At 42.3% G+C, this 27,729-nt stretch overlaps 1 long non-coding RNA gene and 1 pseudogene across 1 annotated transcript in view; one reads left to right on the top strand and one right to left on the bottom strand.

Annotated features, from left to right (window-relative positions):
- The window catches only part of LOC132668496 (uncharacterized), an 82,843-nt gene extending 81,222 nt beyond the window's left edge, over positions 1 to 1,621 (top strand). Inside the window, exon 4 of the long non-coding RNA XR_013555887.1 lies at positions 1,570 to 1,621. This is a non-coding gene — a long non-coding RNA (uncharacterized LOC132668496). The remainder of the gene's footprint in view (positions 1 to 1,569) is intronic.
- Positions 1,622 to 6,670: 5,049 nt separating this feature from the next.
- Positions 6,671 to 6,812, bottom strand: LOC132670682 (U2 spliceosomal RNA; annotated as a pseudogene).
- Between the last annotated feature and the right edge of the window lie 20,917 nt (positions 6,813 to 27,729).

The raw sequence follows: 27,729 nt of genomic DNA, 5'->3' as shown, positions 1-27,729 counted from the left end.
CCAATCAGGCCAGTAGAAGGTGTCTGATGTGTGGATTAGGAAATCCATAGCCTGGCTGCTGGTGGCCTCTGACATCACATGACATGGAAGCTCTGCCAAACAGGGATATCATGAGTCTTCCTTAGAAATCCGGACTGGAATTAGGGACAGAATTGGTTAGTTTGTAGGAGAAGCAGAGATAGACCAGCGCCTTGAGAGAAGGCAGGACACAGGTATGATATAGAAGAGTCCAGGAGGACGTACTGACCATGAGCATACAAGTTAGGAGGTAGAGGGGAGTTGCTAGAGCAGAGGCTGACGTGGCTCCTGGGGACACAGAAGCAGAGTTAGAAGGGACCTTTGTGAATGTTAGCGGTGGAGTTCACAGTAGGGATTGATAAAATTCCTTGGCTGAGAATGTCTGAAGTAGGTTCCTGTATTTGCTCGAGGCCTGGTATGCAGATGTTTCTAGATTTCATGGCACCCCTCTGCTCTCGTGCATGTCCTTATGATTCCCAAAATGCAAACTAACATGAATGGGCCTCTGTTCTTCACAGCCCAAAGACCCTGACTAAATATGCACTCTGCTTACCCTGTCTTTCTAGTTGGGCACACCCTTTTTAGATTGCTTTCCTGGGCAGGTGATGAAGTAGCTGACATGATGAAAAGCTGATCTGAAGCAGAGCAAGTCAGCTCTGCCCCCAAAAGCCTGAGAGCAGTATGCCCAGGCAGGTTCTCTCATGGGTGTCCAGGAAACAGCAAGGAAGGCCAGTGAGGAGAGAGTGCTGTGTGCCCGTAGATTATGGCACAAACTCAATTTCCAATGTCTTTGCTGCCAAGGACTCTCTCCTTTCTAAAAAACCACTTTGATTTTGCTCCATAGACACTGTTTTGCAAAGATTGAATCTAGCAAACCAACTGTGTTCATTTAGGTAATAAATCATTTTCCCATCAGAATTGATAATGGATCTTATCCATAAACTCAGAGTGCACAATTCTTACTTTTATAATCTCTGATTTACCTAATTTGACCCTAAGTCCCTGTTTCACTGAGCCAGGAGGAAATTTAATGTCAGCCGTTCTTGAAGCTCTATGTCCCAAGTGGGGCAGAGGGTAGGGGACGACCTTGGTCATCAATGCACATGTCCATCATCCACGCCTCCCACACGACATTTGGGACATCAGAATCTTCACTGTGGCTGAAAACCCAGGCCTAGGACCCCTTTCCCTGAGTGTGGATGTAGGTGTTCCCTCTGAGGTCTGGTTTTTGCTTGGGGACATAGTCTTGAAAAAGAACAGTTGTTCAAGATCTTTCTCTTTCTCTCCTGAGCCAGTTGGAGAAATTTTGACTTCAGTTGGGGAGAGACTTCCCCTGTAAAATTCATCTGGATTCTAGGTTTAACAGGAAGCCCAGTACCTGGGGGAAATTTACAACTGTAACTTGAGCATTCAGACAGGCAGACAGACAGACAGACAGACAAACACATGCACACACACACACACACACACACACGTGAGTGTATATGTGGGCATGTGTGTGTATACGTATGTGAATTAAAATCATCTCCAAAATAATGTTTTCTCTCTTAGGATGGAATAATAATTCTGTTGATTGAATGCACGCTGCGTCTGAGGCCTCATGGTAAGTATAAATAAGCCAGTGGGATTTCTCAAGTTTCCCTTGGTTGAGTCCCAAAGCGAAGAGGAAAAGTGTGGATTAGAGAGACTCATAAAATAAATTCTGTGAAGCAAGTCAATGAACTGTGAGCTCAGTCTCATTAACTTGGGGGAGACCCCAAATGAGGCTTTATTTCCAACATATCTGGTTGCAGGAAAAGTAGAAACTGCCAATGTCTCCTTAAAGTCTCTTGTTGCCACTCATTTGCTGCCCAGTTAGCCCTGACTCTGGGTCACCGAGTGACCCTGGACTTGGGGATGAGTTTTCTGTCTGGGTTCCTGAGCTTCTCTACTAAGCGCCCCTTGTCTGTCTTCCAGAGTGCATAGAAGTGGCTTCCTCTTTCTGTGTTTTTCTTTGTTGTTTTGCTAACAGCCTTGAAACCGTAGACGTGTCCCCTCTACGCGGAAGGTCTGGCTCATCGATTTCAAGGTTTTCTACAATGTGCTTGTGTGCCTTGTGGTAGGAGAGAGGGAAGAGCAGTGTAAGAATGCCTTCTCTTTGTCCAGTACTTCAAGTCTAGTGTAGTCAGGAATTCCACATGCACTATTTCATCTCACGGAGTCCTGTGACATGCCAGTGGTGTTCTTTATTCAGAAAGATGAAAAATGGGGGTCAGGGAGGTGGAGGGATTTGCTCAGGGTCATAGAGCAGAGCCAGAACCGGAAGCCAGCTCTTCTGTTTCCCATGCCTGCACTCTTGGCCTGATACTTGAATTGCTTCTCAATGTAGTCAGTAGGCATATGATGAGCATTTATTTTATTTATTTATTTGTTTATTTATTAAAGTTTATTTTAAGAGAGACAGAGTGTGAGTGGGGGAGGGGCAGAGAGAGAGGGAGAGAGAGAATCCCAAGCAGGCTCTGGGCTGTCAGTGTGCAGAGTCTGATGCAGGGCTCAAACCCACAAAACTGTGAGGTTGTGACTGAGCTGAAGTCAAGAATCGGACACTTAACCAACTGAGCCACCTTGGCTCATCACCCCATATGATGAGATTTTAATAGGAGACTAATATTCCTGGGGCTCTGTGGGAGTAACAAAAGTATCAGGCACATTTGTTGCCCTCAAGTTGTGTGCAGTTTACTTGAGTGTTTCTGTCTGTCTGTCTGTCTGTCTGTCTGTCTGAAGCACTCTGCCAGGTTGAACAAAACATAATCCTTGCCCTTACACCCTACAGCCTAAAAGGAAGTCAGTATCAGCAATCTGCTCCCTAGTAAGGTACAGAGAGCCCAGTGGAACCTGTTTTTCTTTGTTCACTGGTTCTGCATAAACAGACCTAGGGAAATCTTTGGCCCCCTCACAGAAGAGGCTTGAAGAGGATGGTGAGATATTCTCCACCAATCACTAGGCTCTCCCTTCTTCCCCTCCTGTTCTCTCACTCTGAAGAGGCACCTGCAGCCGGTCAGCCCTTGGTTAGCAAGGGAGAGGACAGAGGAAGCAGATTGGGGCTGATGTGGGGTTCAGAGTTGTTGGCATGCAGAGTGCCTCTACTTCTTCCCCAGATGTTGATAACCTTGATTCAAATGGTAAGAAAGGAGGGGTTTGGGTTGGGGGCTGGTGATGAGAAGGAAAGAAGAACAGGTGGTGAAAAGGTGTAGCATCCATTCCTTGTTCATTCCTTTGACCTGGGCTTGACTCAAAAATGGAAAATGAGGTCAAAAATGGAAAAACTGTCTCTGTGGAAGACAGAGTTAGGGGTGAAGCCAGGGACTCACAGAAGGTTATGAAACACCGAAGCTCTGGGCCCCACACCACCACAAGGAATGTGGCCCAGGTTGGGCAGTAAGATGTTCTCCCTGATTCTGCACAGGACCCTACACCAATCACCTACCCAAGGCCAGGAAGAGAAGCCAGTCCCTGGCCCAACTAGGGCATCCTGCGGTGGACACAAGCGGTAGAAGCCATGGGGAGGGACACAGCATTGTTGTGGCTATGCACAAGTAGGGACTGGAGCCTGAAAAGAGCAAGGCAGAAGCAGGAATTCCAAAGCTGACAGACTGTTCTGTGGGCATATGTAAGCATCCCATATAAAATGGCGATGGTAGCCAAGTTTCAGCATGGGTGGGGGCCTTGGAACCATTGCAACATGATCGAGGTAACATTTGGAGCCCAAGCACCAGAGACTTTGTTAGAGTGGTGAGATCTCTGGAAACAAACCCTATACAAATAGATAATGTTCAGGTATAAAATCTTGTCCTTATTAGAATTTTCTAGCTTTTTCTTCCTCGTTTTATCTGTCTTTTCTACATACCTCTAGCCTGGCTAATATATGTTGTCTTACCTCTTCAGTTCACAAGACAACAAGATATCTTTCACCTTGATTTTTCACAGCTCTACCTGCCATGCAGGCCTGACTTACTTCAGGTAATCTCCAGTTGTCCTAAGCAGGAATCACCCCCATGGACTGAGAAAATCAACTGACCAAAACTTCCATGATTGGTTCTCTCTCTGAAGCTGGTCCCAAAAACCTGCCATCTGACTCTGACCCTACCAATGGGTGACCAGACACAAGTTACTTACCTTCTTTGAGATACAATTGTCTTTGTGCGTGAAATAAAACTATCTCCGTGAGGCGATGAAGGGGCACTTCTCTGTAAAGTGTCGAATGCCATGTGTGTGTTCCTGGTGGTTACTGTTATTTCCATAGGACACACCCACATCCCCCCAGTGTATGTTCCAACCTGCTGACCTCTGAACTCATCCTTGCTGTCTCCTTTCCCAGGGCCTGGATCCCTATTCTGGCATTTTACTCCTGCAGGAATCCCTGTTCTCCACCAGGTCATTCCCATCAACATCAAACACATGCTATAATAACTCCCAGCTTAGAGAAAAGTTATCCTCTCTTGACCCTGTATTTCTCTCCTGCTAAAGCCTCATTTCTCTGTTCCTCTCTGCAGTAAAAGGTTTAAAAAAAAAAAAGGTGTCTGTACTCACTCTCTCCATTTCTTCCATTTCCCCTTGAGATGGCCCCAAATGGTCTTTTATCCTCACTACTCTACAAAACCAGCCTGATTAAGGTCACCAGCAACCTTACTGTGCAAATCCACTGGTTCAGTCCTGTCCTTCTCTCCTCTCCTCCTGGCAGTGCGTGACACCAGTCACCCCTCGCTTCTCACATCCTCCTGCTCCTGGGACACCACCCTTCTGATTTTCCTCACACCTCTGTTGCTTGCCAGGCCTCTTCCAGATTTCTAAAGATGGCCTGACTCAAGAGAAGTCCCCTTTTCTAATTATGTTCGCTCTCTAAGAAATCTCCAGTCTCCTGGCTTTAAATCACCTCTATCTGCTGTCAGTTCCTTGTACGTGTCTCTGGACCTATGCATCCAACTACCTCCTCGCATCCCCACATCTCACCCTCTCTTACTCCACCTCCACCCCACCAGCTAATCATGGTGGCTGTATCTTCAAATATATTTGGTATTTAACTTCATCTCACCTCCCAGACATAATGATCTCTCATCTACTATGACAATAGATTCCTGATGGTTCCTACATCTATACTTTCCTTCCTGTAGTGAATTACTACATGACAGCAAGAGTTATCCTTTTAAAATCCTTTTAAACTGTAAATCTTACTACATCATTCTCCTGCCCAAACCTCTCCAATAGCTTCCTGTAAAAATGTAAAAGCCATCAGGTCCCTCGTGGTCCAGCTCTCACTGTATCTTTGACCTCATCTCGCACCACTCTGCATCACCCTGCTCCAGCCACACTGGCTGAGCTGTTCTTAGCACATGCCAAGTGTGTTCCCAGCTCAGGGCCAGTACCTTGTGGTTCCCTGAGAGTAGATGACCCATTGTAATCATTCGCTATTGCTGCAGGAGTAACAGATCACCACAAATTTAGCATCTTAAAATAACCCCCCACTCATTATCTCTCATTTCTCTGGCCAGAAGTCTGGCATGATGGGGCTGGGTGTTCTGCTTGGGATCTCCCAAAGTTGAAGTCAAGGTATCAGCTGCTGGGCTCTTTTCTGGAGGTTCAGGGAAAGAATCCACTTCCATGCTTATTTGGGTTGGTGCCAGAATTTGGCTGCTTGTGGCTGCAGGACTGAGGTCTCCATCCCTCTGCCTCTCCGCTTCCAGAGGCAGCCGACAGTCCATCCCACAGTCGTTCTCACGTGACCCCTCCCTCTTCAAGCCAGTGACAGTGTGTGCTGTATCCACCCGCTTTGAATCACACTGACTTCCTTTCTACTCTTGCTTTTTGCTTTCAAGGACTCAGGTCATGACATTGGATTGACCCCCATATTCCTGGATAATCTCAGTGTTCTAAGGTCAATTAATTAGTACTCTTAATTAGTCCCTTTGCCATGTAACACAAGACAGTAACATACTCATGAGAATGACAGTAGGGATGGAGACCATGGGGATGGAAATCCTGCCTGCTATGCCTGCTCTTCACTTTAGCCATTTGGCCATGTCATCTAAATCTCTGGCTCCCCGGTTGAAACAGTAACCCCTATTCTGCCTTCCCCTCTAGTTCCTCTCCCTGCTTTCTTTGCATCATAGCACATATCAATGCCTATATTTCATTAGTTTGGTATCTGTTTCTCTTCACTAGGTTGCCAGCTATAAGATGGCTGGGACTTGGTCTGTTTTATTTTCTGCTATATACATAGCAGCTACACATGCGCCTAGAACATGGTAAATAAATACTTGTCGAATAAATGTAAAGAAACGCCTCCTCAATAATCCAGATTTGCTATCTCAAAAAATTGACTGGTTCTTTGTTTCTTAAAATACCTTCTAGCATTTTATCAGTTATCAGTTAGCAGGTATTTGGACACCTTCTACAAGCTCTGCCATTCTAGGCATCCCCTTAACCACACTGAATCTTGCAGTTGAAGAACTTTTGGTTTTTGGTGGGCCCTTAAAACATTCTAAGGGCAAAATAAGACCACTGAGGGGGTGTGCCTCTTAACCCACAGCTCTGATGAAAGAAGTATCACATTCCTTTATTTCCCCTGATTAATTTGAATCTGTTTGAGGCTCCTTGCTCCTGGTTGGTAGGAAATATCAAGTCTTTATTACTCATGGATGATTCAAAAATGAAATAGATACTTTTCTTAGGGAACTTACTGTTTACAAAATTTGATTAGATTTACTGATGATACATCATTTTTACACTTGATCTTAGCCAAAAGGCCGAGAAGCGATGATACATCATTTTTACATGTCTTCAGTGTACAGGTATGTTAAAAGATAAATAAAAGATTCTGAAAACATGCTTTGGGAGTATGTGGTGGGAGAGATAGTGAGCATAGAAATAATTCTGGGCACTCGGCACTGGGGTTGGGATTGCATATCAGCTAGATCTTGGTGGGTGGGTAGAGCCTAGACAGCTAGTGATAGAAAAGGCAGGTAGAGTTGGGGAAGAAGGTGAGAGCACAGTATGTAGAATGAAAGACAGGCTATACGAAATGGTGGGGAAGAGCAGAATGAGGCAAAAGAAAAGAAACAGCTCCATCACAAAACCTACCTCCAAATTATTTCCTCGTTGTAGACTGTAGATCTAAACATCAGTAGCCAAAAATGAAACTTCTATAAAATAGGACCTCTGGATGGGAAAAGGCTCTCCAAACAGGACAGTAAACATATAATCATAAAGGAGAAGTGACAAATTGGACTTTACTGGAATTAAAAATCTCTGTTCTTCAATAGATATAATTAAGAGCATTAAAAGGCAAACAACACAGTGGTGAAGATATTTGCAACACATGTAATAAGGAACTTACATCTAGAATATACAAGTAACTTCTATAAAACCATAAGAAAATAACAGACAAACCCAATGGAAAAATGGGCAAGTGATCTGAACAGGTATTTTATAAAAGAGAATATTTGAATAAGCAATGAACATATAAAAAATTTAATTAATCATGGGAAATGCAAAATTAAACCACAATGAGATAACACTTCATACTAATTAGAATAGGCTAAAACCTAAGACTGATAATATTAAGTTTTGGGAAGGATATGGAACAATCCAAATTCCTATACATTGCAGGTGGGAATGGAAATTGGCACAAATACTTTAGGAAATTGAACATTATGTACTTACATTATAAATACACATACATTAAGATCCAGCAGTTCCACTCCTATGTATATATCAACAGCAATATATACACCTGAGTTCCAAGAAATGTGTGCAGGTATTACATTATTTATCATTATTTATGATCATCTCAAATCGAAAAGAACCCTAATATCCATCAACAAGAGAATGGATAAATGAATGCTGTGTAGTCATGTGATGTAATGCCAGACAGTCAATCAAATGAACAAAATATAGCCATACATAGCAAAATGCATAAGCAATATAATATTGAATGAAAAGAAGCCAACAATTTTAAATATATGATACTATTTAAATTAGTTCAAAGCAAATTGTAATATGATACTCAGGGATAATGTTCATGTGATAAAACTATAAAGAAACAAAAGGAATGGTTACAATGTATGTGCTGCGGAAGCAAGCACAGGAATGGTTATAATAAAAGTCAAGAGGGTAGTTTCCCTTGTGAGGTGCTAAGGATAGGGATTAGGAGGGAATTCTGAATGTTCTCGTCTTACTGGAGGCGGCGGTCACATGGAACCTCACTTCGTGGAGGATCATTGAGCTACCCCATTTTGATTTCTGTGCTTTTTGTATATATTATAGCTCACCAGCAAAAATGAAAAAGAAATAAGCCTATAAATATAGATTTAAAAAGAGACTATTCAAAATAAATAAAATAAAATAAAATAAAATAAAATAAAATAAAATAATACACTGTTCAATGTGTGGAATGCTAGGCTGGATCTGGATTTTATTCCATAGGATCTAGGGAGGCATTAAAGTGCTCCTTTGTTAGGCAGGAAGACGATCTTTTTACTTGCACTGTAACACTAACTGAAATCCAAAGAAAGAAATTTTTTTCTATAGTACTACCATTTTTACTTCTAAGTATTTTTTTTTTACCATCCATGTTAGGTAAGTGGCTGAAACTAGATACAGTTTTAATTTTCAATATTTTTCAAAGAAGACACAGAAAATAAAAATGGTTCATGTCACTGACTAGTTTTCATAGTAATTTTTATTGACTTTATAATATTAATATTCATTTGAATGGATTTACCTTAATTTACTTAACTATCCTTGTATTGCTTTAAATTCATTCTGACATTTCATTATTATGAGCAATACCTCATATTGCTTGTAGACATCATTTTCCCATTGAATGGTTGCCTTAGAACATATTCTCACAAATATTATTTCAAGGTCAAAAATTATTAATATTTTAATGAAGGTTGATATTTGCAGATTATTTTCCAGGAGAACTTTTAGTAGTTCATATTGTCAGACACTATGTGTGAGCAGATTCATTCATTTAGGAATTCAGCAAATATTTAATGAGAACCTATTATACTCCGGCGCTATCTCTGCTGTCAGAGACTTTAATGTCAAATGAGGGAGACAAAAAAACAACTACAGTTGGGGAGCTGGGGAAGGTCCCTCTGAAGACCAGATCCATATAGCCCATTAGTTGTGAAATGTGTCACGACTGTGTTTTAAAAGATGTGAAAGTCCATTGGTGGTTTTTGAGCACCAAAGAAATGATATGAAGAGAATGAATATGATATGAGTAGAATGGAGCTTTAGAAGGATTGATGGCCATAAGTTATAGGAGAGATTGGCTGGGGGAGTGACTGATGCGAGGAAGAATGGTGTGAAGCTTTGGGGTGAAAATAAGTGAAGTTTCCTGAACTAGGAAAGACCCAGGGCAAAGAGAGAAAGGGAGAGATGTAAATTACTATAACACTATTTAACAAGTTAGGAGAAAATGCACAAGCCATGTAAAATGTCATAGTACAAACACAAAGTATAATCAGACCATTAGGGTTGACAATTCCACACTGCAGATGGCTGAATGACTTTTGGGTCTAATTATGACACATGTCTGCCCTACTCGATGCCATACCCAACCTGATGGTTAGACAATCATGTGGCTCTATTAGTATGGCTGTGGGAACCTGAATGCCTATATTCCTAATTTTTGTGTCTTTAAAAATATGCCCCAAATGATACTTAAAGGTAGATTTTGCATCCCATATATATTGTGATTTTCCCAGGATGCTGCTGGCCTTATACCATAATAGACTCTGGCTGTCTGATACATTTGCTCTTGCAACACCATTAAAATTTATTGCTGAAAATGAACACAAGTGGCATCAAAATGCTCCCTGACAGCTTTTACCAGCTCTCTTCGTAAATCAAGGGACCATAAATCAGGCAGATGTTAAACATCCAAGTTGAAGCTGCATCTCTAGGTTTGAGCCCAGGGTCCCCACTGATGTGTAGCTGGGAACCATGTTTGCTCTGCTCATCTTCTCTACGAGAGCATATGGGACAGCACTAACCAAGAATTACAGACTTGGGATCCTGAAATCCCACAAAATTAATGAATTATAAAGTTTTTATGGAGATGGGGGAAATGGAGGGAGTGTAACTGAATGGCTTGGTTTAGCAGCCCTTAAGCTACTGTCTTTCTGCTTCTTTTTATGAACAGTGGGCATTGTGGTCCATTCAGGCCAACACTGTCCCAGTGCTTGTGCGTCTCTGTGGGAATGGCATGTGTCAGTGCTAAAAGCTTCCAAACCAACACAGCATGATTTTGAATGTTCAGGAGACTTTGGCTCAATTTTAATAATTTAATGTCGTGTAAAACCAGAAGCAAGTCCTGAAAAACTGAGATCTACATAAAAAAAAAAAACAACTTAGCTGTCCCTATTTTCCTCTTCCTGTTGGCTGCCCAGTAATTTCTCTGATCTCTTCTTCACCTGGCTTCACATAATTTATGATTTTCTTGCTCTCCTCGGTGTGTTCTTTCTAATCTATAAAACCAACACTTATTTTCTCTCTTGTGTGCCTCTAGGAATCTTGCAGTCAAAAATCTTCCAGGACAATACATCTATCAGTTGTTAAGAACTAACTATGTTCCAGGCATCATGCTGGTTCTTTACATATATTATTTCTGTGATATTATCACTATCTTTTACCTAAGACAGTGGAAACTCGGGCTGCTTCAACAGTCTTACGGTTACAAACCAGTGGTGGCTTTTCTGGTATCAGAATCTATATCTGACTCTAAAACTTATTTTTATTTCCATGTTAGTTTTCTGCCTCTCATTAAAAGCTTAACAAAATAATCTGAACCCAATTTTGCTCCCTTGAGAATTTGGAAAGTTTGAGGCTTTATCAAATTTATTTGCACATCTACTCTTCCCATGACAGCTTGGTTAATGCCTTGCTGGGCTTTAAGCTGTAACTCTCCCAGACTCAGAGGTCTGGCTGAGGTTTTTCAGAGACTAAGGAAAATCCTTATTTGCTCCAGGCTGAAGACTTTGAGCAGCCTTGCTGCTTGGTCTGGAGCCTGTCCTGAAGCTGAGGAACATCACTAACCATGCCCCCAACTGACAGATAAATCTGGCTGTCATCATGCTTGTCACTGACCACATCTCATATTCCCTGGGCTGTCCCCTGAAGAAGGATTGCCTCTCCAGGTGACTGTTTAGGCCTGAATCACTGCTGCATACATCACCCAGGCAAATCAGATCAAGCGAATTCATTGCACATGTTGGAGTGATTTCACCAGATAAAATACATAATGTGTCACAGTTGATCTAGCACTCACTCACCAAAGCGACCTCTCTGAGAGTGGTCTGCTTGCTTATTAGGAAAAGGGAGGGCTTAGTGGAGGAAAAGGGAACCACTATGAACTTACTGTTGAATCTACTAAGGAGAGATCCTAAAACAATGCTGCATTCACAAAAGCTTCCAGGGGTGCCTGGTTGGCTCAGTTGGTTAAGTGTCTGACTTCGGCTCAGGTCATGATCTCACGGTTTGTAAGTTCAAGCCCCGGGCCGGGCTCTGTGCTGACAGCTTAGAGCCTGGAGCCTACTTCGGATTCTGTGTCCCCCTCTCTCTCTGCTCCTCCTCCACTCGTGCTCAGTCTCTCTCTGTCTCTCAAAAATGAATAAATGTAAAAAAAGAAAAAAAAAGTTTCCATCTTTTTATAACAATAACTTTCAAACAGACTCAAAAATAGAGAAAATAGTAAAATAAAGCTTCATATGCCCATAAATCAGACTTAAAATTATTTTAAAAAGTTTTTTTAATGTTTATTTATTATTGAGAGACAGAGCATGAGCAGGAGATGGGCAGAGAGAGGGGGAGACACAGAATCTGAAGAAGCCTCCAGGCTCTGAGCCATCAGCACAGAGCTTGACATGGGGCTTGAACTCACAGACTGTGAGATCATGACCTGAGCCAAAGTCAGACGTTTAACTGACTGAGCCACCCAGGTGCCCCTCAGACTTATTATTATTAAGAATTGCACCATGAAGAACTTGCAACGGTGCCCAAAACTTCAGGGATCAAATCACACACAAAAAATGAAGAAATAATTACGAGGTTGGTACATTTATATAATAGATTATACTTGATTAAAAGTTCATATTCACATTTGTATTTCCTCCCTCTCATTGAAATACTGTTAAAAGTAATTCCCTAGTCATCTGTTATTGACCTAGAAATTTTCATATAAAAACAAGCATATAAATGTATATTAAAGTTTAGTTACATTTGCTTTATTTATTTATTCCTGCAAACTTACTTTTGGGGGTTAGAAGTAGGATAGCAGCTTATAGGCCTCATATGTGCCAGAGAAGAGAAATAACAAGACAAACTCAAACTTCCTGTTGCTTTTTCTCAAAAAATAGATGCCCATTCATTTGTTTAAAAATGTTTACTGAGTGCCTCCCAATGTGCTATACTTTGCTAGGCATTGGCAATAAAAATGACAAAAAGAAAAAGGCAGCATGTTGTTACAAAGAGCACTGGCTCTGCCACATACTAGGTGCTCAAGAAATGGTCACGTCCATATTCATGACAATAACACTATAGTTATTACATACTATCAGGGTAAGGTCCTGCCCTTAAGAAGCTTTCAACCTCATTGAGTGAGGCAGATATTCAAAATAATAGGTGCATCGAGGTTATAAACACTGGGATGGAATTATCTATGGGGCACAGTGGGGAAAATAAAGAGGGAATTAATTGCGTCTAGGATGGGTGATAATTGAACTGATGCAGTACAGACACAGTAGATGCCCTCCAGACGCGGGCTTGGGATGCACGTTGTGGGGACAGAATGGCAATCCAATGGCACAAAGAGCCCGAGTAAATGCACAAAGGTGGAAAGGTATGGAGAGTTCACAGCACTCCACGTAGGCACCATGACTGAACTGGGGGGTAGACAGGAGGCTACATCACAAATAACCTTTTATGCCTTTGAACTGTAGCCTGTAAACAGTGGGGAGCCAGTGAAGAGTTTCAAACAAAGGAGTCCCAGGATTATATCTGGGAGCTGTGGGTGATGGAGGTATCCCTAGTACCTAGAATAGCAGAACCTAGTAATTGAAAAAAAAAGTTAGATAAATATTACATCTCCGTAAAGTTTGAGAGACACCTGTTGTAAAAGCTGAAGACTACTAGTAATGAGAGCCATAAGAATAATGTATCATCACTGTGTGTGATCAGGTCCTTTCCCGTCCATCTTGCCTATAGCCAGAGTTCAGTGCTTGCTCCCCTTCTGAATTCTCTATGTTCGTGAAGTCTGTCATGACCTCCCACCCCAGACACCAAAGCTGGACCCTTAGGGTCAGCCTTGACTTCTCCTTCTCCAGAGTACCCCTGGCTCCCTTTCCCATCAAAGAACTACTAAAGCACTAAGTCTGACTGATTTCATCACTTAAGTGTCCCTCATATCTAGTTCTTCCTCCCCGTACCCCCTGTCCCCCACCCCCCGCCAACTACTATCTTAGCACAGGCCTTTATCATCTCTCACCTGGACTGACACCTGCTAACCAGTTGGCCTGCATCCCATCACCTGCACACCCAGACCCAATCCTGTGACTCCTTTGTTTGTAATTCTTGGCTGGCTCCCCACTGTTCACAGGATACAGTGGGAAGGCACAAAATGTTGTGTGTGATGTGGCCCCCTGTCTACACCTCCAGGTCAGTCACAGTGCCTAAGTGTTGTGCCATGACCTCTCCATATCTCTTCACTTCTATATGGATACTAATGTAATCTCATTCAAGCGGGGGCCTTCATGGTCCAATCTCAAAACATGATCATGATCAAAAATCATAGTCCACCAATTAAAAAGAAATTTCCAAATAACTAAGTCTTTTTTAATTGCTAATCTTGGGGCACCTGGGTGGCTCCGTTGGTTAAGTGTAAACTCTTGATTTCGGCTCTGGTCATCATCTCACAGTTTGTAAGTTTGAGCCCTGGGTTGGGCTCTGCGCTGGCAGCATGGAGCCTGCTTGGGATTCTCTCTCTCTCCCTCTCTCTCTGCCTCTCCCCTGTTCCTGCACTCACTTGTGTGTGCTCTCTCTGTCTCAAAATCAATAAATAAACTAAAAAAAAAAATAGCTATTTTTGGACATTTTTCAAGGACTTAATCCTGGGAAATGTTTCTTTTTTTCAACTCTTTTCTCTTTCATCCGTTTCCCTCCCATACTGCAAACACTCCCCATCTCTCTTCAGAGCTACTCCTGCTTAGCCCTCCCCAAGCCCTGGCTCTCATCCCTCTTCCTTCCATTCCTCCCTCTCCTCCCGGTTCTGTGCTACAAAAGAACAGAGGACCAGGGGGCCAGAGCAGGCAGCAATTGATCAGAGAGACAAAGTCAGATACCTCTTTACTTAGCAGAGAGAGAGAACAGGCTGGAAATATACAATTACAATTTGGGTTTCATTACACAAAGATGAATAAGCCATCTGTGATGATGGACACCTCACTCCCCACTGATGTGGATGTCATAATCATTTCATGTTTATTTTTGTTGTAGGCGACTTTCATCTGTGGATGGCAATGCCAACATTATAATGAGCCAGGAAAGCTTGCTTACTGGAAGAGGGGTTGAGGGCTGCTTGTGTTAGGGGAACTGCCTCTGCCAGGAAGCTGGGACTGTCTGTTCTCTTTGGGATTCACACTCCAGGCTGCTTCTGGCTGGCATCACCTGTGGCACTTGAGGGAGATGTTTTGGAATTGGCTTTCATGAGAGTAAAGAGCAGTAAGGCAGCTAGGGCTGAGCCAGCAGACTGCTTTGGCTGATGGGGGAGAGAGTCCCTTTGCTTTGGTCACATGTCACTGTCTCCTGGCCTGCTGGCTGCATGCACAGCCCCTTCACCATTCCTGATTTCTGACTTAGCCTGGCTCCTTGCCTAACTACTTGCTCCAGAACTCAAAGGCCTTCCAGTGTTGATATCATGTTAATTTGGATGCTATTTTCTTATCTGGACGTTGACTTCTCTGCTACTGCTATCTGCTTTCTGAAGGGCCCTGCTTCTGGCTTGATTGTGTAGGACTTGAGAGAATTTAGCAGCAGGAGGTAATGAGCCAATTAAGGACATACTGAGGGGAGGGATTAAATTGACCATGTTGTGCCAGAGAGAAGGTAACTTAGGAGAGACTGTATAGAATGTGGTCTTTGACCTTGGTGGTATATTGGAGTTACCTAGAGAGTTAAGAGGAAAAAAAAAGATGCTTGAGTCCCAAACCACTTATGTTGAAATCTGGGATTGGGACCTGTGGTGGCCAGCCAACACGACTGCCAACCGTGATCCTTTCCCCGGGTATTCCCTCCCACGGAATGTGGGCAGGACTTTGTGGCTTTCTTCTGATGAACAGAACAAGATGGAAGTGAAAGTATGTGACTTGTAGACCAGGTCCTAGAAGACAGTGTGGCATTGCTTTCTGCCTCTCTCAGATCACTTGCGTTGGGGAGAGCCAAAATGTCATGTGATGAGTAGCCCCATGGAAGGGGGTGAAGAACTTTGGCCAACAGCCATGTGGCCAAATTTAGAGGTGTATTCTCCTTCCTAGGCCAACCCCCAGGTCACTGCAGCCCCAGCTGGCACCTTGATTACAGCACCATGAGAGACTCTAAACCAGAACCAGAACCACCTGGCTAAGCTGTGTCCAGATTCCAGACCTACAGAAACCGTGAGATACTACATTTATGATTTAAAAAAATTTTTTTAAATGTTTATTTTTGAGAGAGGGAGAATGTGCAAGTGCGCATGAGCAGGGGAGGGGCAGAGAGAGAGGGAGACACAGAATCCAAAGCAGGCTCCAGGCTCTGAGCTGTCAGCACAGAGCCTGATCCAGAGCTTGAACTCACCAACCACAAGATCATGACCTGAGCCAAAGTCAAACGCTTAACCACCTGAGCTACCCAGGCGCCCCACTACATTTATGATTTTTAAGCCTCTAAGCTTGGAGTGATTTGCTACACAGCAATAGATAATTAATATAGGGCTCAAGCATTTGTAGTTTTTACAAGTTTTCTAGGTGACTCTAAAGTGTAGCCACTGGTATAATGGATTGAATGAGAGGAGGCACTGAGGCTGTGAGGCACTGGGAGCTGTGGAAGGAAATGGATAACCTGCCAGCCCTGGGGTGTCAGTTACCTGTCAGTAACCATGTTACACACTTCTATCCAGTGTCATGGTGTCACGCTGACTTTATAGATATCATCCCTACCTTGCAGAAGAGGAAACGAGATTTAGCAAAACAAACTTGGCCAAGTTAGAAAGACTTAAAACCTAAGTTTAGCCTTATTCAGAAGCCTCTACTATTTCTGCCTGGTCGCCAGAGAGACAGGTTGGACCAAGGAGAGAGATCTGCATCCTGCTGAGCCAGGAGCTGAGCCAAGAGCCTACTTGTTGGTCTTTTGTACCTGGATGTGCCTTCTGCTCTAGTGGCTGATAGGTGCTCACAGGAAGGAGTGCTGACTACATGCTCACCAGGAGTGTTGATTACATGCGCATCAACATCTAGCTCTCAGTAAACATCTGCTGGGGAAGCCTGGGCAAGGGCTGGTTTGCAGAGAAGCAACCAGTCCAAGCTGTGCAGCCCTACCTGCCAGCATAGCCTGAGTGGGGCCTTTCCTGTTGACCTTAGAGATTTGTGGGCCAGCCTAGAGCCCTAAGCTCTTCTTTCTGGCCACTCTATGCCATGACTTAGACCTGGAGCCCTTTCCCCTTGCTGCCCACAATGTACTAACGTGATCCCCAGGGTGCCAGGTGTGCCTGGGCTCCAAGTCATTAACATGCACTGCCTAACCCTGTCCATCTTTATTTAACCCTGGGGAGAACATCTGCCTTGTGTTAAAGATGGTTCTGGAATGAAGTTTAGAGAACAACTAGCCTAGAAAAAGTGAGAAAGCATGTCTCCTCCACTTGGAACTTTACAGGAGAGTTTTTAAAATCATTATCTTCCAAGCTGCATGGTATTCAGCAGGCTTCAGCTACAAAGACCATCCCTAAAAGAAACACATTATCATAATTGAATAATCTTTAATTACTGATTCCAAAATGGAAAACAGCAAAACAAAATCCAAACCCAGCTCTCAATTTATGTTTAGTGAGGATTACATAAAGTTAATATCTTGTGGAAATAGCTCAGTAAGTTTAATTACTCAGCAGTGGTGTCTTATAAATCTGGAAGCAAATAGCTAAGTCAATTAGCTGCTCCAGCCTGGTTCACAATACCTTCCCTTTCTATGGGCAAGTATCTTTAGTGACCCTAAGCTGTTATGTCATAATGCTCAAGCACACAGGCACACTCCTAGGGCTTTGAAAGGTGGTGACAGTCATAGGGACACATCATGTTCCTTTGATGAACCCCCATCACAGTAAGTCAGAGAGGACAATGAAGCCAAGTGCAGCCAGGCAACCTGGGGCAGGGACTCAATGAGAGGTGGAAATCAATGAGGCTCAGACAATACATCCGTGAGGTCAAGGCAACATTTATTCCCTTCTCCCACTTTGTCTCTGCCCTGCAAATCTGGATACCATTTAAAGATGTGTGTTTGCAGTGAGGGTTATGATGACATTTGCAAAGTAAAATAATTTTTTTTAATAATGGAAAAATGTGAAGAAGAAAATAAAGATCACCTGTAATCCCACTACCCATACGTAACTACTTTTTAATGTTTGGAAAACTTTGTAGTCTTTTTTAAAGAGACACACAAATTTTAAAAATCTGCATAGTTTCCTTTCTTGCTTTTTAATTGTGTCAAGAATATTTCCTCCTGTGATGAAAAGTCATTTAATGGGTGGTCAGTATTCTCTTGTAAGGTGAAATCACAAGTTAGTTAACCAGTTTTCTATTACTGGATATACAGGCTGTTTGCAACTTTTTGCTATACAAATAAATACTACATCTACATGCTTGATTTTACATAAATTGTTGTCCTATTTACTGATAATTTTCTTAAGATAAATTCCAAGAAGTAGACGTTCCTGAGCTAGAGAAGTACACATTTTTAAGTCTTTTTAGGCATACTGTTAAAATCACTATTTCTCTAGATACTGGACTGCCATGTTTCGTTGTATAGTTGGAACACTGCACAAAGGTGCCCAGCTGAGAGGTTGAATTAGGGCTGAAATCCAGTCTGCATTTCCTTTGCCCAGCCCGGCATCCTGCAAGTGGGGTACCACATAGCGAAAAGAATTGGTTTTTTACCTTGCCCCAAAGCTCCATTGATTGTTATACCATTCACCTATAGGGGCTCTACCTGATCAAAGGGGACTTGTCTTTTCACCTTGTCTGCCTATGTGGGGTCTTTTTGTAAATCATATGTAGATGCTGTATGTGCTCTCTCAAGGCTGACTTAACAGTATGATTTTTATTTTAAGTCGACAAATTGATAGGAAAAATCAGTATCTCGTTTAAATTTACATTGGATGTCTATTTCAGTGGTTTGGATCGCCAAAAGCCTCCTTTCACACCACCTTCACTATTATCTTGCGTCTCCTTATCAAAGCACCTTTAAGTAATTGTTCTCTGATTACAAAATTCTCCAAATTGGGCTTCCAATCTTATCTCAGTCACTGTGATCCTAACACTAAGGAAGTATGTGTTTCTCATATTCACTTGGGTAGAGATGGATTTGCTGTGAAGTTAATGTGGCTGAAGCTTTAGGGTCCTTTCCAGGGCTCTGGACCTAATTTGGTATTAGAAATTTTTTTTTATGATCACCCAAATTGTAGAACCATCAGACGCTGCAAAATATGGACTCGCCCCTGTGTAGAGACTACTGGTCTCATATATTCCCAGTCTCAAATTTCATTTGAATTTCTATTAGCACTAACTGGGATCTTTGGAAGCTATGGATATAGGAAACTGCTATTTTAAAATATTTTCTTAAGAATAGTATGTCCTTGGGGCGCCTGGGTTGCTCAGTCGGTAAACCGTCTGACCTCAGCTCAGGTCATGACCTCGCGGTCCGTGGGTTCGAGCCCCGCGTCGGGCTCTGTGCCGACAGCTCAGAGCCTGGAGCCTGCTTCCGATTCTGTGTCTCCCTCTCTCTCTGCCCCTCCCCCGTTCATGCTCTGTCTCTCTCTCTGTCTCAAAAATAAATAAACGTTAAAAAAAATTAAAAAAAAAAAAAAAAAAGAATAGTATGTCCTTTTAGTACTCATTCTGTACTTTCTCCAGCTATTCCCTTAGGACTATAATCTCTTCTGTCCATAATGAGTTTAAATATCATATGTGTGATATATATATATCTATATATCTATATCTATATCTATATATCTATATCTATATCTATATCTATATCTATATCTATATATAGAGAGATATCTATATATCTATATCTATATCTATATCTATATCTATGTTTTATATATATCTATAGATATAGATATATATATATATATATAGATATGTATAAAACATACTTTTAAATAACTTTCAGCTTGTCTGTCCTTTGGCTGCCTATTCAACTCTAGTAAGCTTTAGCCCTGCATTGCCAACTACACACATTCTACATTTTTCTAGGATCGCCAAACCATCTCTGGTTAACCAAGTCGTCAGCACCCTCTGATTATATTCATGCTGACTTCAAGCCTTTTGGCCACCACAGTTAACCTCCAGGTCTACTTAAATATATGCACATTTCCAGAATAATTTTTTGGTGAGACATCTGTTCACAATTCAGTGGTGTTGCATGGTCTAATTTTGTTTTTAGATGTTGAATCTAAAGTAGTTTAGTCAAACTGTATGTTGTTACATCTTGTCTTTGCCTCTCCTTGCTTGGGCAAAATACTTAGTTGAATTTTGGTTCAGTTTTCACATTGTTTTGAAAGAAACAATAGTTAGAATTGCCCTTTTGGAAAAGGATAAATTAAGATGAGACCTGTTTTGTTCATGCTATATCCCATCCCTAGACTAGTGCCTGGCTCTTAAGATATGCTCAATAAATGTTAGTGTTTAAATGAGTGAAAACACAATGTATATACATCCAGAACTTGCTGCATTTGAGCTGAAGTGCCCCAGAGAAATTGAAGTTGTGTTCAAGAGACTGAAGCAGCGGATGGCTGATGCAGCAGTTTACGATCTAATCAGGGATTCTCAAGCCTTCAAGTTGAGAAAATCAATAACAAAGACACGATTTGCTTAAAGGAATCTGGCTGTTTTCTCTAGACCCAGGAAACTACTGTTGAGAAGTTCATGGTGCCAGTTCAATGGGCAAGCAGTCTTATGCTGAAACCTGGCCAGCTGGAGAAAGTGGGAAGGAGCTGGGGGGATGAGGATCACTCAGGGTGGTGCTCTCAGAGGGCACAAGCGCCAGAGTACCTGCCTTCAAACAGGGCTTCTGAGCCTCAAATCCCTAGAATCGGGTCTACTGACTCTGATTCTGGGGATCCCAGTACCTTGGCAATTCTTAAATAGTTCCAAGACCCAGAAAGGGTGAAGAATCATTTGAGTTTCTGCTTAAAATCAGAAAGCTAGAGGGAGAAAGTAGAGGGTTCAAGGTGGTACCTGCCATGAACATGCAGGAGGAAGCAGCAGCATTCTGCATGGCACCTTCTGTTGCCTCTGCCTTCAGGCAGGGAGAAAAAGGCTGATTTTCAGACCAAATTGTGCCATTATCTCCAGATTGGCACCTTTGGGTGCTCACCAAACATTAGCAAATCTTGCTCTTCTTCCTAAGTCCTCAACTTGGTGATTGTCTTCTGCACAGGATTTAGACGAGACAACATGCATGCCCTAAATGTACATAGCTGGCAGATAAGGAAAAATGTCTAGAGTAAGCATCTGTGACTGGAGGAAAAGAATGGATATGGATTCATGTTTATCTCATGTCATAGCAGGAGATACCTACATTCTTGTTTCCTTTATTTGTTTTACCATAGGAGATCTGGAAGGAAAAGCTTCATGCAAAGACATTGAAGGAAGGGGTTTTCAAGAGGGACAGTTGTTGACTTTGATGTGAAAGTTATGAAACTCTCCACTGGTCATCAGGCTGGATTTTGATGACAATGAGACAGTTTCTTTAGGGCCAAGAGATATCATGCAGGTTTAAATTTAAGCTCACAGCCTCCCCAACTGCTTTTATACCCTGCAAGGGTGAAGGGATAGAGAGGAGAGAACAGATGTAAGAGGAAAGGTAAGCTCTGCCTTGACTGGGTAATTTTTGCTCTCTGTATGGAAAATAGTCAAACTCCTTCTTTCTCCTGGGATCTGTAGACATGGTCATCACTGGGGACCTCTCACACACACGTCTTGCACTGTGGAGAGTGCCCTCCATTCCCTGGGCAAGCCACATCCCAGTAGCCCCTGGCTCACTGGTGGTCCGCCCCATGGTGTTCTGGAGCTGGCCCATACCACCTCATGAAGCTAATTGTGCATATCCATTCCTGACTGTATGTTCGAGGACTCCAGACTGGTAACTGGAAATTGGCCATAGTGAGAGTATTTACACTCAGGTACTCCATAGCCACATGTGGCTAGTGGCTTCTTTATTGGACAAAACATTTCCATCATTGCAAAAGTTGCATCAGACAGTGTTGATTTGGATGGATGGTGCTGTGAGAAGTTTAAACTGGTAGGGATCTATAATTTGGCTATTGTTGAAAGCGCTGCTATAAACAGTGGGGTACACGTGCCCCTATGAATCAGCACTCCTGTATCCTTTGGGTAAATTCCTAGTAGTGCTATTGCCGGGTTGTAGGGTAGTTCTATTTTTAATTTTTTGAGGAACCTCCCCACTGTTTTCCAGAGCGGCTGCAAGAGCCTAAATGTCCATCAACTGATGAATGGATAAAGAAGATGTGGTTTATATATACAGTGGAATACTACTTGGCAATGAGAAAGAATGAAATCATGCCATTTGCAGCAACGTGGATGGAGCTGGAAGGTACTATGCTAAGTGAAATAAGTCAGTCAGAGAAAGACAGATATCTTGTTTTCACTCACATGTGGAACTTGAGAAACTTAACAGAAGACAATGGGGGAAGGGAAGGGGGAAAAATAGTTACAAACAGAGAGGGAGGGAGGCAAACCATAAGAGACTCTTAAATAAAGAGAAAAAACTGAGGGTGGATGGAGGGATGGAGGAGAGGGGAAAATGGGTGATGGGCATTGAGGAGGGCACTTGTTAGGATGAGCACTGGGTGTTGTATGTAAGCGATGAATCATGGGAATCTACCCCCAAAACCAAGAGCACACTTTACTCACTGTATGTTAGCCAATTATATAAATTATACAAAATTATATGAATTATATAATTAGATAAAAAATAAAAATAAAATTTAAAAAATGGGAATGCTATAAAAAACAAGTAAACTGGTAAGGATCTGATATGAAAATGAAGGAGAGCCCTAATTCTAAACAAACTCCAGTGTACATTAAATTAAGGTCTTGAAGTTGAGTTTGTACAGCTATATAACATTTCACAATCAAGATGTTACGAAGCCTCTAGAGAGGGACAAGAGACAAGATTGCACCATCTTATAGCCTTCAGTCATAGTGCCACAGAAAACAGATTTCTGGGCAAATGTCATACACATTTGTGAAGGTTGATATGTGTGTTTTTGACTTTGTCACTTGCTTTTAAATCATCGCTGGGTTTTTGACACTGTCACCCATCAACTTTTGCTAATCTGCCTAGAGGTCAAAGTTGGGATGTGGGACCGAGAAGGGGAAGCTGAGGAGTCTCAGAAGGCAGCTTCTAGACCAAGAGCCATTGAAATTTGGTAGTCTCAGTAGAGCTCATATTTTATGGGCACTAAGGAAAAATCTCTTCTCTACAAGGGTGCAGAAATTTTTCCTAGCTATAGAAATTGGGGGATTATTAGACTTGATTTAGAGATCTTGGATTTTTACCACCCTGATCATTTCTTCCATTCACCTAGTGAGTGGATTCTTAAACAGTAGGTGGTGGGTTTTCCCCAGTCAGGAGTAAGAGGAATTGATATTCATGTTTCAGTGTAATGTGTATGAATGAGTATATATTTTGATCTGATCACCAGCTTTGATATCTGAGTAATGGGCCATGCCTGGGTAATACCCCAGAGCTATCACTATCAGCATTTGTGCAGCATTTGGAGCCCCCCTTTGACAGAGTCCTTGAGTGAAAAATGGCTTTGGTCTTAGAAGTGGCCTTCTGAGCACAACACATCAAGTCCAGTGCTCGAGGGGCCTGTGTGTGTTGTGACATATCTTTATAACCTGCAGCAGAGACAGCAGTGAGGCAGTTTTGCTGATGTATGTAGGCTTAATGGTTTTTATATTGTCATCCTGAGTTATGAAGCTTTTCCAAGGCAGATGGTGGTGCAATGCCTGATGGCAAAGGAGGAAGTCAAGGTGGGGAAATGTGAGGAGCTCCAGTGGTGAATCAGGGAGACCACCCCAGACATGGGAGAGCTAGACTTGACCTGGAAAGGCATGTTTTCCCGTGGAACACACAGAAGTCTTTCAAGAAAGATCATTAAGCCACTGAGAGAGCAAGAAGGGAATGATGCAAGGATCACGTGGAAGTTGATGGTGAATGGAAGGTGGTTGTATTTTTTTTTCTGGGATGCAAATGTGGAATGATCAAGTTGCCTGATTTCTAGCCACCACCCACTAGTGGCAGTCCCTTTCTTTATGTTTATGTTCTAGAAGATTTTCTCTGCCTTTTTTAAGGAATATATAAAGAGAACATGATTGCTCTTGGAGAATATAAAAAATAAATCAGAGTATATTCTTTGGAAAACATTTTTTCTTGTTTAGTTTTAAAGAGAGAGGTGTGTTATTATCTGCCTGAAGGGAGCTTTGGGAACACATCTCAGTCAGGTGGCTCCTGGTTCCTGCATAGCCTGGAATCAGACCAGAATTGATGCCTGACTCTACAGATAACACGTAAAACTTGGAGCCTGAGTTAGAAGACCTGATTCTGTTATAAAGGCCTTCTTATGGGTCTCTGATTCTTTTTTTTTTTTATTTTTTTAATGTTTATTTATTTTTGAGAGAGAGAGACACACACGCAGAGTGTGAGCAGGGGAGGGGCAGACAGAAAGGGAGACACAGAATCCGAAGCAGGCTCCAGGCTCTGAATTGTTAGCACAGAGCCTGACGAACTCACGAGGCATGAGGTCATGACCTGAGCCGAAGTCGGACACTTAACTGACTGAGCCACCCAGGCGCCCTGGGTCTCTGATTCTTGAACCTATTATCCAGATTCCTTTTTGGGATCTTTCACCCACTCTCATATCACTTCCATTGGGAAATAGCGGACTTCTATCCCATATTTCTATTTTTACTACATTTTTCTTCTTGCCACATAAACTCTATCCCTGGATTCTCAATATCTGGATGTTTGGGTCTGGATCCTCAACTGAAATCTCCAGTTGCTCCACTGATCATCTGCTTCCAAAACTATTAGAAAAAGGACACTGCATTTGCTATGGACACAAACTTAGCTTCTATCTCTGTAGGCTAGTACTTTGCAAACACCAAAGGGAAGAAAATGGCCTTACTTCAAAAGTTACTTTAGTCCTTATAAGAAATATTTCATGACACTTATTGTGGACATCAACCTATGAAGAATATGAAAATGTGCAAGGCTCAACTCTATCCTTAAATAGCTTAAATTTTAATTATATATATGAACCTGGAACACATGAAAAAGTAAATGATAATAATAATTACTTAATAGAAGTAAGTGATACAAGTACTAAATGCCAACTGTATGCCAGGTGATTTACATATGTCTTTTGAAATTACCCTACAAAGTATACTATACTCTTTGAAATTACCCTACAAAGTATGATTATCTGCATTTAACTGATGAGAACCCTGAGTCAGAGAAGGCAAGGAACTTTCTACAACTCACTCAGTTAACAAAGATGAAACCAGGGCCTGTCCCCAAAGCCAGAGTTCTTTCTTTTGAAATATATTACCTTTATATTTGTTTGTTTTAGTTAGGATAGAGATTATCGCTATGCATAAAACTGATGCTTAGTAAAAAGAGTTATAAGGAATCCTGAAAGAAGGAAAGTTCTGTGGCATGAATGGTTAAAGAATACTCTGGGTAGAGGTGGGCTGATTTTATCTAAGATCTGAAGAACAAGTGGAAGGAATGTGGAAGAGGAAAGAGAGACCAGCCTATCTGCGAGGGGACTGGTTTGATATCCAGCATCCTGGAGTGGACTTGCAGGGTGCATTTGGAAGTGTAGCTTAGCCTCATCTCAGTTCCAATTGAGAGGTTCCTTAAGGGCTGCAAAAGTCCTGAGAACAGGAAAGAATTATGACTGTTATCCCAGTGCTTGGGTCACCACTCAATGCCAAGGTTTGCTCCTGGAAGGATCTTCCTAGTTGGTTGTCGTCTGTGACCGTATTCTAGATAAGCACAAAGGTTTTGGATGTTAAACAGTGTTGATAGCCTTCATTCTGTTGGTGCCAGTTCTGAGGCCTGAGAATTGCCCTAGGAGTTGAATAATTACTGGGTTTATGGTTTCTTTGGCTTTACCAAAAACATTAGACTTTTAGTCTGTCTGTATGCCTCTGATCCAGAGCCAAAGATCTTAACTACACAGAGCTCTTAGGCAGAAGAAATGCTGTCTTGCAGCCATGGGCCTGTGCTCTGGTGTCTCCCAGTTGTCAGCTTAATAGTTTTGGGGTACTACCTGTAATCCTATCCCATAATCCAATCTTTCCCACCTTCATTCTCACAACCACCTCAAGAGATGGTACTATCATTATCTGGATGGCACAGAGGGTGAAACTGATTCTTACAGAAGTTAAGACACCAAACAGAAAAGACAGAGGTCATCGGGATTCTCCCTTCTTCCTAGGTTGTACCATAACCTGGTATACAAGTTCTTTAGGTTTTCTCCAGGTGCATTTCACACTGCAGTTCTTTCTGTCCCTTTTTCTCTGTAAATTTTTTTGCTTGTGAAGATTCTCTTATGGCATCCCTCTGTGATGGATCTGTGAAACCACAGAAACCCAGCCAGTGGGCGTTAGACTGCCTGACTCATGGGTCCTCCTTTTTGGAAGTGGTCAGTAGTGTCTGAAGCATCTCAGAGTGCACCTGGCCCCCTGTGCCTGTCAGAACCACTGGGAATAAATCCCCTCTTTGCCCAGCAGTAATCAGCTCACCCCTTGAAGCATGAAATTTGATTAGCGCTTTTATCTCTGCTGCATCACTGGGACTGTTATTACAGGTCATAAAATTTACTTGTGTCCCACCCCATCCACCCCTCTGTCAGTGTGACCCTGATGTAGGACTCAGCGACCTCTGGGAAACAAGAACCGGGGTGGCTGCTTACTGGGGGAGGAGCTTCACTCTTTTTCATTTATGTGAACTTGTATATGGTAATGCTGCCAGAAAAGGGAGCTCACTTCTCAGGGAAACCTAAGGGTTATCAGGATTGGGTTTTGTACCTTTAATATATCTTAAATGAGGGTAGGAGATGATACAGGTGTATGTACTAAGATCTGCCTTATTGTATTTGCAGTGCAAACTTTGTCCAAAATTATAAAAAGAACTACATGCACACTGTAGAAATGAGTTAAGGGTCTGTATGTGGAATTGGCAGCCTCTAGTGATTTCTCAACTGTTTTGCAAATTAGAATATTTTAGGGAGGTCTTAACAACACATATTATCAGTCCTTATATCCTACCATTTACATGTGAATCCATATTTCTGAGAATTCAACCCAGGAGTCTGTACTAGTCATGTTGGACCAGTGTTCTGGGATGCACTGATGGAAGGGGAGGCTGGCTGGATCTGCCTTCATTTGAATGCCCACAAGGATCAGGCATATCAGAGCTTGGGTACCTTGGTCTGAGGATGCCTTTTCAATGAACACAGAATCACTGAAACTTGAGTAAAGAGGGTTTATTTTAAGAATTTAGTGAGGCATCCAAGGCCAGGAGAGAGTCCTGTTGGACCATGTGGGAACAGGAACTAGTCTAAGTGGGACTAGAGTCAGGACAGAGTCTATTCTCTTGTTCCTCAAATGCCATACTCTCTGCCTGTGCAGGACCCAATCTATTCAGGTCAAGTATCTACTGCACTGACTGGTTTCTTGTTTCATGGTCCCAATTCTTGAAAGATGAAAGGTGACTGGTCAGATTTGTCCTAGTCTGCCAGTGGCATGGCTTCTCCTGTGTCCTGTGACTGTGTCCAGTCAAACTGACTGGAGCTGAGGAAGCCAAGTCAGCCAGGTTCAGCTATGGTCAGAATATGTCCCCCCAAATTCATATGTTGAAATCCTACCCCCCCAAGATGATGGTATTAGGAGATGGGGCTTTGGGAGGTGATTAGGTTATCAGAATGGAGCCTCATGAGTGGAATTAGTGCCCTTCTAAGAGAGACCCCAGAGAGATCCCTTGCTCCTTCCATGATGTGAGGATGACCCAGAAGAGAGGTTTAGCTGACCATGCTGGCACCCTGATCTTGGACTTCCAGCCTCTAGAACTGTGAGAAATAAATTGTTTATAAGCAACTCAGTCAGTGCTACTTTGTGATAGCAGCCCAAACTAACTAAGACAGGCTCCTAGATCTTCCCCCTCGAGGGCTCTGAAGATCTTCCACATTAAAATAAGCAGGACAATGAGAATAACAGGTACATTGCTTAGCATTTATTATACCACCGAAGATTAACATCTGTCATTTTAACAAAAACACAACTCTTACATGGTCCAGAAGCAATTATGGTGGCATGGGTAGCACCTTCT

Source organism: Panthera onca, chromosome B3, assembly GCF_046562875.1.
Source record: "Panthera onca isolate mPanOnc1 chromosome B3, mPanOnc1 haplotype 2, whole genome shotgun sequence".
Lineage (NCBI taxonomy): Eukaryota > Metazoa > Chordata > Mammalia > Carnivora > Felidae > Panthera > Panthera onca.
The sequence above is the reverse complement of the archived record's forward strand: the minus strand, read 5'-3'. Positions and strand labels throughout refer to the sequence as shown.